This window comes from Schistocerca piceifrons, chromosome X (genome assembly GCF_021461385.2).
Source record: "Schistocerca piceifrons isolate TAMUIC-IGC-003096 chromosome X, iqSchPice1.1, whole genome shotgun sequence".
Classification (NCBI taxonomy): domain Eukaryota; kingdom Metazoa; phylum Arthropoda; class Insecta; order Orthoptera; family Acrididae; genus Schistocerca; species Schistocerca piceifrons.
Window position 1 is genome coordinate 29244967 of NC_060149.1, and position 11945 is coordinate 29256911.

Consider the following 11945-nt stretch of genomic DNA (forward strand, 5'->3'; position numbering starts at 1 on the left):
CGAAAATTCAAAGCGTTTGACTTTGTCATCGGGTGTCAGGGCTTGTAGCAATTGTAAACGGTAAGGCTTCTGCTTTAGCCTTTTCCGTAAGATTTTCCAAACCGTCGGCTGTGGTACGTTTAGCTCCCTGCTTGCTTTATTCGTCGACTTCCGCGGGCTACGCGTGAAACTTGCCCGCACGCGTTCAACCGTTTCTTCGCTCACTGCAGGCCGACCCGTTGATTTCCCCTTACAGAGGCATCCAGAAGCTTTAAACTGCACATACCATCGCCGAATGGAGTTAGCAGTTGGTGGATCTTTGTTGAACTTCGTCCTGAAGTGTCGTTGCACTGTTATGACTGACTGATGTGAGTGCATTTCAAGCACGACATCCGCTTTCTCGGCTCCTGTCGCCATTTTGTCTCACTGCGGTCTCGAGCGCTCTGGCGGCAGAAACCTGAAGTGCGGCTTCAGCCGAACAAAACTTTATGAGTTTTTCTACGTATTTGTAGTGTGTCGTGACCATATGTCAATGAATGGAGCTACAGTGAATTTATGAAATCGCTTCAATCATTTGTAATAGCCCTGTATATGCGTTCAGAAAAACGTAGACACTCTTTGATAGACAGTATTAATAGAACGAAAAGAGAACCGTTACAATTCTTGTGCGGGTGGAAGACTGCGACTGTCAGTGTTGGCGGTGCGATAGCCACACAGCACACCTCAATGGTTTCTCGTAGCTCATTCAGTGTAGCTGGCTTCCGTTGATAAACTTCATTTATCAATGTCCTCCACAGGTAGAAGTCAAGAGATGTAAGGTCTGGAGGCCGTGGTGCGTATTCAACAGCTCCTCTTCGACTATCTATCGTCCAGGTAGATTTGCATCCAAGTGGGCTCTGACATCTCTATGATAGTGAGGTGGAGTGTCATCTTGTTGTAGATAAATTCTTTCATTTTCAGACAACCCTCGGATGGCAAGTGAAACCGATGTTTGCAGTTTATGATGATACACCTCACCAGTTACAGTACCTTCAAAGAACAATGGGCGAACCAAACCACGCTATGACAAACCACACGACACATAAACACGCAGTAGATTAACATGTTTGTCCTCGTGAACGTGAGGATTTTCAGGATACCAGTACACGCAGTTGCGACAGTTTACAGTATCGTTCGGTTTAAACTGTGCCTCGTCAGATCATATAACTATCCATACAAACCGTACATCCCCGCGAAGCATGCCTTCAAAAAGCACTTGCACTACTCCGTCCATCGACCCTGGTCGTCCTCGCCTATAGTCTGCAGCGATCTGGGAATGTACACTTTCCACTCTGCAGTCTTCAGAATTCGTCGTACGCTTGATCGGCTTACCGGCTTTCACGTGCACACTGCTTCACAGATTTTTGAAGTGACCTAGTAAAATATTGCAGAACAGCAGCGCTAGAACCTGGAATTATTGACGTTTTTGGTCGGCCACACCCTTTCTTATGCACGTCCTGAACAATACTGTCGGCATCAATTGTATCCCGAATACGATAATCTGTTTGTTGTACGTGTTGGTGGCTGAGTTCCCTACACTGGACGCCATTGTCGGTGTACCTCCATGATCTTTTCGTGCTGCCACTAGCACTTCAATACGGCCTTGCGTTGCTCAAACGACAATTTTACTTCATTCATTGCTGTTCTTTCATCTGCTGGAAAACTCGCGCTAAGATCTATTGAGAAAAAAATGAACAAAGCTACCGCACAAAATTGCAAGGATATGTCATTTTATTCCAAGAATGTTAACTATTAAAGGGAGTCTACATTCTTCTGGACCCCCTCTTCTCTCTTCCTTATTCCATATAATTGTCGGTGTTTTGAAACGTTTCGACGAGACCATTCTCTTCTTAGCATTTTATCACAGGAAGTGTCAAGGACATCATTTTCGAAATTTTATGTAATCCGAAATAATTCTGATCTTTGCTAGTTATTTAATCCTAATATTGTACTCAGACTTTTGTATCACCGATGGTATCTCATACCCTCACGTTCGGAGGTAGGTACCGGGTTTAGCGAAATGTTTTATTGACGTTCTGTTTAGCGTGAGCACACCACCATCTGACAGTGACGCTGGCGTTACGTGGCGCGCCTGCACAGTACACGGGGTGAGCCGGCAGTAAGTGTGTGGGTGGTAGCCTTGTTGCTGCGCCGCGTTCTCCCCTCACCGACTGGAAGCATTACGGTCCGGAGATGAGACATTAGGGAAGAGGAAACAGTCCTCACAAACTGTGCCAACCGCAAGCGGGCAGGAACGGCTGGTGTCCCAAGTCTCGTCGACAGCGGGATGTTTCTTCTGGCGTTTGACGTAGTTTTGAACTATGTAAGTTAACGAGCATTGCGCTCTCATTTAAATATATGGCCGGAAGAGTCAGCCTACAGGAATTGTGAAACGAACCCTGTCGTCCAGGATTGCATGCCACAACGGCGCAGGTTCACCTCGATATGGGGAAACACACAGGAGTCTATTGTCTATCGAGGCCTAATAAGCTGAAATAAAGCATTTTTACCAAACAGTTTTATGTTGAACATCAAGGAAACGGAGTATCTGCAATGTGTAGCCCATACTGGCGGCACCATCACCACAAACTTCTCCGTAAAACACCACGTCACTCTATGACTGACGGAGCACAGGGATGACACACTGGACTCTCATTCAATGTCGCGTCCACCCATCCTGATTTTTGGTTTACTGTGCGTTCCCTAAACAGCTGAACGAAATGCCAGGATGATTCTCGTGAAAGGCTATAAGGCAAATTTACTTCCCATCTTGCTCAAGCCAGAACAAGCGCTCCATATCTAATGATCTCCTCGTCAATGGGATGTGAAACCCTAATCTTGCTTCTTTCCTTACTTCGTCTTGTTGTTGTTGTGGTCTTCAGTCCTGAGACTGTTTTGACGCAGCTCTCCATGCTACTCTATCCTGTGCAAGCTTCTTCATCTCCCAGTACCTACTGCAACCTACATCCTTCTGAATCTGCTTAGTGTATTCATCTCTTGGTCTCCCTCTACGATTTTTACCCTCCACGCTGCCCTCCAGTACCAAATTGGTGATCCCTTGATGTGTCAGAACAGTCCTACCCACCGATCCCTTCTTCTAGTCAAGTTGTGCCACAAACTCCTCTTCTCCCCAACTCTATTCAGTACCTCCTCATTAGTTATGTGATCTACCCATCTAATCTTCAGCATTCTCCTGTAGCACCACATTTCGAAAGCTTCTCTTCTTGTCTAAACTATTTATCATCCACGTTTCACTTCCATACACGGCTACACTCCATACAAATACTTTCAGAAACGATTTCCTGACAGTTAAATATATACTCGATGTTAACAAATTTCTCTTCTTTCGAAACGCTTTTCTTGCGATTGCCAGTCTACATATTATATCCTCTCTATTTCGACCATCATCAGTTATTTTGCTCCCCAAATAGCAAAACTCCTTTACTACTTTAAGTGTCTCATTTCCTAATCTAATTCCCTCAGCATCGCCCGATTTAATTCGACTACATTCCATTATCCTCCTTTTGCTTTTGTTGATGTTCATCTTACATCCTCCTTTCAAGACACTGTCCATTCCGTTCAACTGCTCTTCCAAGTCCTTTGCTGTCTCTGACAGAATTACAGTGTCATCGGCAAACCTCGAAGTTTTTATTTCTTCTCCATGGATTTTAATACCTACTCCGAACTTTTCTTTTGTTTCCTTTACTGCTTGCTCAATATACAGATTGAATAGCATCGGGGAGAGGCTACAACCCTGTCTCACTCCCTTCCCAACTACTGCTTCCCTTTCATGTCCCTCGACTCTTATAACTGCCATCTCGTTTCTGTACAAATTGTAAATAGCCTTTCGCTCCCCGTATTTTACCCCTGCCACCTTCAGAATTTGAAAGAGAGTATTCCAGTCAACATTGTCAAAAGCTTTCTCTAAGTCTACAAATGCTAGAAACGTAGGTTTGCCTTTCCTTAATCTTTCTTCTAAGATAAGTCGTAGGGTCAGTATTGCCTCACGTGTTCCAACATTTCTACGGAATCCAAACTGATATTCCCCGAGGTCAGCTTCTACCAGTTTTTCCATTCGTCTGTAGTGAATACGCGTTAGTATTTTGCATCCGTGACTTATTAAACTGATTGTTCGGTAAATTTCACATCTGTCAGCACCTGCTTTCTTTGGGATCGGAATTATTATATTCTTCTTGAAGTCTGAGGGTATTTCGCTTGTCTCATCCATCTTGCTCACCAGATGGTAGAGTTTTGTCAGGACTGGCTCTCCCAAGGCCGTCAGTAGTTGTAATGGAATGTTGTCTCCTCCTGGGGCCTTGTTTCGACTCAGGTCTTTCAGTGCTCTGTCAAACTCTTCACGCAGTATCGTATCTCCCATTTCATCTTCATCTATATCCTCTTCCATTTCCATAACATTGTCCTCAAGTACATTGCCCTTGTATAGGCCCTCTTTATACTCCGTCCACCTTTCTGCTTTCCCTTCTTTGCTTAGAACTGGGTTTACATCTGAGCTCTTGATGGTCATACAAGTGGTTCTCTGTTCTCCAAAGGTCTCTTTAATTTTCCTGTAGGCAGTATCTATCTTACCCCTAGTGAGATAAGCCTCTACATCCTTACATTTGTCATCTAGCCATCCCTGCTTAGCCATTTTGCACTTCCTGTCGATCTCATTTTTGAGACGTTTGTATTCCTTTTTGCCTGCTTCATTTACTGCATTTTTATATTTTCTCCTTTCATCATTTAAATTCAATATTTCTTCTGTTACCCAAGGATTTCTACTAGCCCTCGTCTTTTTTCCTACTATGTCCTCTGCTGCCTTCACTACTTCATCTCTCAGAGCTACCCATTCTTCTTCTACCGCATTTCTTTCCCCCATTCATGTCAGTTGTTGCCTTATGCTCTCCCTGAAACTCTGTACAACCTCTGGTTCTTTCAGTTTATCCAGGTCCCATCTCCTTAAATTCCCACCTTTTTGCAGATTCTTCAGTTTTAATCTACAGTTCATAACCAATAGATTGTGATCAGAGTCCACATCTGCCCCTGGAAATGTCTTACAATTTAAAACCTGGTTCCTAAGTCTCTGTCTTACCATTATATAATCTACCTGAAACCTTTTGGATCTCCAGGCTTCTTCCATGTATACAACCTTCGTCTTATAAATTCGAATGGTAAGGCGACCCAGACGCTCGAGCACAAGTTACTTCTGCGTGTCTGAAATGGAGCAGTGGATTGTTGTGTGACAAGAAAATAACAAACCATCATAAGGGGAAAGTTTATTGCTCCGTCATGCGATTAGGTGGCTCCGTATGGCTCAGACTGTCTGACATCGACAACAGAATATGAAACAGCGCTGCATGGCGTTGAAATGAAAATGCTCCTTGTGAGTCAATAAGCTGGAGCTAGAAAGTAACGAATATATGTGTTAATGACTGGAGTGTCGGCAACCACCAACAAATGACGAGAGATGTGGTTTGGATTATAAAGATTCATCACCAGAATCGGGAACAACGCAGTAACAAAATACGCCCTCCATGCGACTCAGAAGGATGGTGACTCCGAGGCTGCCACGATAAGCGATGGCTAGACAATGTGAAGCAATGCGTCTAAGTGACAGGCCTCAAATCAGAGGATGTGCTCGGCGAAGTTGTGACGGAAGACAGCCAAGCGGGCGGATCCTGCCTCAGTGCGGGACACAGTCTAGGAACGAAAAATTAAGACTGGATCAGTTACTTGCTGACGCTTTTTTACCTGTTTGATCCTGTGCTGCCTACGCTGTAACATCTCTCAAAATTACCATTCGTCGTCTATTGTATTCCTTTCCGCCATCTCAGTCCAGCGTTGCCTGATGCTTCCACTGAAACTTTCAACAATCTCTGCTTCACTCAGTTTATCCAGGTCCCATCTACTTCATTTTCTAACTCCTTCAATTTCAGTCCGCAGTTCATAATCAATAAGATGTGGACGGAGTCCACGTCTTGCAGTTTAAAATATTATCTTCCTGTATTATAAGTCTGGAACCTTCCAGTGTTCCCAAGTCTCTTCCGCGTATACATCCTTCTTTCATGATTCCTAAACCTCTCCTCCCCATCACTTTCGCATGGTATGCTTTTAGAGAAGCACGACCTACGTTCCTGTTCCTCATGTTGCTCTCAATACATGTTCGTTCTTTGTCCTTTCCAGTGAAGGTACGGAAATCTGAGGGGAATACACTGTAAGCCTTTTTGATCAAATGTCTGAACAAAGCGAAAACAGAAATTTTTATAAATTACACAATGGTTTTTGTCCGAACTTTCATACCCAAAAGATGAGTGGGAAACGCACAAATGAGGTATCAGACTGACTAGCGTGAGTCTTAGCTTTGCAAAAAGGGTTTATTTGCCTGAAAGTAATCAAGGTAATTAAGAAAAAATTGACTAGCTATTTGAGGGAATATTTTCGTCCGAATTTTCATAACCAAATTAAGAAACGGACAAATGAGATATTGAATTGACCGAAGTGAAGTCTAGTTTTGCAACACAAAAATTTTTGCTTGCTTGAAAGAAATCAGGGCAATTAATCCGTTCATAGTTAACATTTATTTTGCATATATTTCAAAAACAAAAGGTCAAAAACTGTCTTCCTTTGTGATAAATAATACAAATTCACTACTAAAAAAACTTTAAAATCGGTGAAGTGGAAGAGACATATCCCACAAACCTGACTAAATCCATGTTTTCATGTGAATTTAGGGTTTTCAGTGTGAAATTTTTAGTTTTAAAATGGTATTATCTGAAGGTGGTTATGGAAAGAATATAACAAATCAGCCGGCCGGAGTGGCCGAGCGGTTCTAGGCGGTACAGTCTGGAACCGCGCGACCGCTACGGTCGCAGGTTCGAATCCTGCCTGGGGCATGGATGTGTGTGATGTCCTTAGGTTAGTTAGATTTAAGTAGTTTTAAGTCTAGGGGACTGATAACCACAGCAGTTTAGTCCCATAGTGCTCAGAGCCATTTGAACAATTTTTTTAATAACAAATCAGTACCATAATACATATATTCTCCTGACAATGAAGAACGAAAAATATCACACACAGGTTTTCAACATGTCATTTGAAGATGGCTTTGACATACCACACACCATTGTCTTCTACATTCTACGAAGTTTTCTGGGGCATATACCTCCCACTGCATACAAATTATATACAAACCAGCTGAATTACTGGGTTGTGTAGTAATGTTTCAAAACATTGGCCGGCCGAAGTGGCCGCGCGGTTCTGCCGCTGCCGTCTGGAGCCGCGAGACCGCTACGGTCGCAGGTTCGAATCCTGCCTCGGGCATGGATGTGTGTGATGTCCTTAGGTTAGTTAGGTTTAGATAGTTCTAAGTTCTAGGGGACTAATGACCTCAGCAGTTGAGTTCCATAGTGCTCAGAGCCATTTGAGCCAAAACAATGTCTATGATGTATAAGAAAACACAGTGAGTTGCTTCAGACACTTTTGGAATGGAAAAGAAGGTGATTTGATATGATTTTTGTGAAACAGACGCACTGTGCCACTTGTAAATACAAGCCACTGCATTTGATCGCTCACAGCCTTTCATACATCCATCCCACGGTCCGTAGTCTTTTTCTCCAAGTTCCGAAAGCATCTCGCTACGTCGAAACACTAGAAAGATATGAGACACAAACGTCCAAACGCTCAAAACTACGTATTACTTTAGTCGGACATGCGTGACCACGAAGAGGCTAAGGAAAACTAAAATTATGACATTTCATGAATAGCAGGCACTTGGAAGACAAATCAGATACCAAATGGTTTATCTTTCAAGGCTTAGCTACTTTGCGCAGAAAAAGTTATACCTGCGTGATACTCAGCTGTCAACACGATATCCTTCAAATAAAGTACTAAATTCAGCTAGTTTCAAGAACATAAGTTATATCTGCGTGATACTTAACTGTCAACACGATATCCTTCAAATAAAGTACTAAATTCAGCTAGTTTCAAGAACATAAGAAGCTAGAAAAGCAAATGAGGTGTCGATAAGACCATGCTTTCCGAACAAAACTTGAAAATCGATAAATAAAGACTGAAACCAAATCGGTCAAATGCTTTGTGAAATGATTTGACTAAAAGTAAGAAATAAAATAGATCAGGGAAACATTTGACGCATCTTTCCAAGATAACCGCAATCCTGAACAACAACTGAGGTGCGTCAAATGTTTCCCTAATCTATTTCAGTTCTTACTTTTAGATGAATTATTTCATAAAACATTCGACTTTTACCTAAGTATTTTTACGCATGATACTTCTGTAATTACAGCACGAGATATGCAGTTTCAAACAATGTTTTTTACTTTTTATTTTTTTACACACCGTTTGTTTTTGTGACGTGTTATCTTTAACACCACCACGGAGAGTACGTGATAGGAAGTTACTTGTGAACTGCTCTCGAGGTGGTGCCTATTTCCGGTCCGGGGTGTTTGCAGCGCCTCATTTGGCCCGCGGGACAAAGGCGCTGAGGCGGCCGCTAATGAATCGGATAGCGCGCGTGGGCCGGACACTGCGTAAGCAGCGACGGCGGCGTTTCAAAGCCGACGCTGCGAGCGTGATTGTCTACCGACAAAAGCCTCCCGCAGATACGAGCGGACAGTTTACGTCGCACTCGTCAGCGACAGCGGCGCGGAACGCGGAAGGCAGGCCGCGCCAAAAGTGCCGCGGAGGATACAGTTGCGTAACTGAATTAACTCGCAAATCATCTGGGCCCTTCAAATTGGGAAAACAGTTATTTGAAAGCGAATAATTTTAATTTACCCACAGTTAACACTCACTGCCCTCCGTTGCCGCGGTGGGGTAGCTTGAATGCTTCAGTAGTCGAGATAGCCATACAGTAGGTGTAACGACAACGGAGGCGCATGCATTGAAAGCCCAACAAACCTGTTGTTCCTGACAAGGGCAACAGGCTTTTCAGTAGCTGCAAGCGCAAAAGTCTGGATGACTGACTGATTTGCCTTTGTGACATCAGCCAACATGCTGTGCTGGTACAGCGGAAGACTGAAGACAAGGGGGTACTACAGATGTAATTTTTCCCGACACCATGTAACTCCACTGTATGGCATTCTCTTGGGTAAAATATACCGGAGGTAAAATAGCCCACCATTCGGATCTCCGGGTGGGGACTACTCAGGAGGATGTCGCTACCAAGAAAAACAAAACTGGCATTCTACGGATCTGAGCGTGATGTGTTAGACCTCTTAAACAGGTAAGTAGGTTAGAAAATTTGAAAAGCGGAATGGATACTTTGAAGTCAGGTACAGAGGCGATTAGTCAAGTTTGGTGGCAGTATGAGCAGGTGTTCTGGTCGGGTAAATACGGGGCTATAAATACAAAATGAAATAGAGGTGATGCAGGTTTAGGTTTAATAATGAATAAGAAAGCAGGAATTCGGATAAGCTGTTATGAACAGCATTGTGAGCGCATTGCTGTAACTAAGACAGACACGAAGCCAACACTCACCATAGTAGTAGAAGTTTATAAGCCAAGTAGCTCTGCAAATTATGAGATTCGAGAAATTAATGATGCGCTAAAAGAAATTATTCAGACGATTAAGGGAGATGGAAGTTTATTTGTAATGGGGGACTGGAAATCGATACTAGGAAAAGGAAGAGGAGGAAAAATATTGGACGAAAATGGATTGCGCCAAAGGTATGGAAGAGGAAGCCGCCTGCTAGGATTTTGAACAGAGCGTAATTCAAACATCGCAAGTATTTGCTTTAAGAATGAAGAAAGACTGTTCTGTACGTGGAAGAGGCTGGGAGACAGTGAAAGATTTCGGACTGATTATATAATGGTAAGACAGAGATGTCGGATCCAGATTTTAAACTGCAAGTTATTTCCAGGGGCAGATGTGAGCGGACTACAATTTGTTTGTTATGAACCGTCGATTAAAACTGAAGAAATGGCAAAAAGATGGGAAATTGAGAGATGCGACCAGGGTAAGTTGAAAGAACCAGAGGTTGTTCAGAGTTTCAGAGGGAGAGTTAGGCAAAGATTGACTGAAACAAGGGAGAGCGATACAGTAGAAGACGAATGGGTAGCTTTGATAGATGAAATAGTAAAAGCAGCAGAGAATCAAATAGGTAGGAGTCCTTGCATATCACGGTAGATATTGAATTTAATTGATGAAAGGAGAAAATATAAAAATGCAGCAGATGAAGCAGGTGAAAGGGAATACAAATGTCTAAAAATTGAGACTGACAGAAAGTGCAGCGTGGTTAAGCAGGAATGGTCTGACGACAAATGTATGGATATCGAAGCATATATCTTTCAGCAAAAGGTAGATACACCTATAGAAAAATTAAATAAGCCTTTGGCGAAAAGAGAAACAGCTTTATGAATATCAAGATCTCAGATGGAAAGAAGGGGAAGCCGAAAGGTGGAAGGAGTATATAGAGGGCCTATACAAGGGAAATGAACTTGAAGGCAATGTTACAGTAAGGGAAGGCGACGTAGATGAAGATGAGATGGGAGACATTATACTGCGAGAAGAATTTGACAGAGCAATCAAAGACCTATGTCGAAACAAGGCTCCTGGAGTACACGACTTCCCGTTAGAACTCCTGGTTCCCTCGGGAGTGCCTGTCATGACAAAACTATTCCACCTGGGTGCAAGGGATGTGAGCCTGACAAAATAACATCAGATGTTAGAAAGAATGTAATAATCAAAAATTCCAAACAAGGTAGCAGGGGTAGTAGGGGTAGCACGGGTAAAATACAGGAAGAGAAGGAGTGTGAATACTACTGAACTATCAGTTTAGTAAGTAACAGTTGAAAAATATTAACACGAGCTATTTAGAGAAGAATGGAAATACTGGTAGTAGCTGACATCACGGAAGATCAGTTTGGATGCCAGAGAAATGTAGGAACGCACGAGAAAATACTGACGCGAAGATTTGTCTTAGAAGGTAGGTGAAGGAAAGGCAGACCTACGTTTATAAGAATTCTACGTGTAGAGATAGCTTTTGACAATGTTGACTGGAATACACTCTTCGAAATTATGAAGGTAGCAGGGGTAAATTACAGGAAGGTGAAGATTACGTTCTGGCGTAACCACAAGCGCCAGAACAAAGACGGAGAATGCAAGAACAGAGAAGGTGGTGAAACGACGTCGGCGCATGGTGCGCGGAAAAGGATCACACCACGACTGCAGCGCCCTCAGACCGAAGTGAATACAAGCGCCGCTCCTGCCAGCCTCTCCCGGGCTTTAGTGGACAGTATAGACACAGTTGTAGATCGGTACGCGCAGATCAGTATTTATGACGTGTGTCAACTTGCAGGAACACTGCATAGCCAAGATTATTACTGGGATGAGGTTTTCACTCTGCAGCGGAGTGTGCGCTGATATGAAACTTCCTGGCAGATTAAAACTGTGTGCCGGACCGAGACTCGAACTCGGGACCTTTGCCTTTCGCGGGCAAATGCTCTACCAACTGAGCTACCCAAGCACGACTCACGCCCCGTCCTCACAGGTACTGGTGGAAGTAAAGCTGTGAGGAGGGGGCGTGAGTCGTGCTTGGGTAGCTCAGTTGGTAGAGCACTTGCCTGCGAAGGGTAAAGGTCCCGAGTTCGAGTCTCGGTCGGGCATACAGTTTTAATTTGCCAGGAAGTTTCAAGATTATTACTGTTCGCATGTCGCCCATAGTTTGCGACTACTCCTTGTAAAAATCCAAGTTAAGTATTCTCAATCTGCTTTATACAAATAAAACTACTGATGTTATTTGCTTGAATTGTTGTGTAGCATTCCGAGAACGCAGCATCCCTTAGGCGCCCTATACGAGACGAGTGCCCAAGACCCAACAGATTATTTTCAACTTGTACAGAAACCACACAACATTTAGGACCTATAATCACTGAGGTGAAAGAAAGAGAAGCAGTGGTTGAGAAGGGAGTGAGGC

General features: G+C 43.3%; 1 non-coding gene across 1 annotated transcript; it reads right to left on the minus strand.

The window, feature by feature from the left end:
- Window positions 1-11421: 11421 nt before the first annotated feature.
- Trnas-cga lies at window positions 11422-11496 on the minus strand. The gene has a single exon. It is a non-coding gene; the product is annotated as a tRNA-Ser (tRNA).
- Between the last annotated feature and the right edge of the window lie 449 nt (window positions 11497-11945).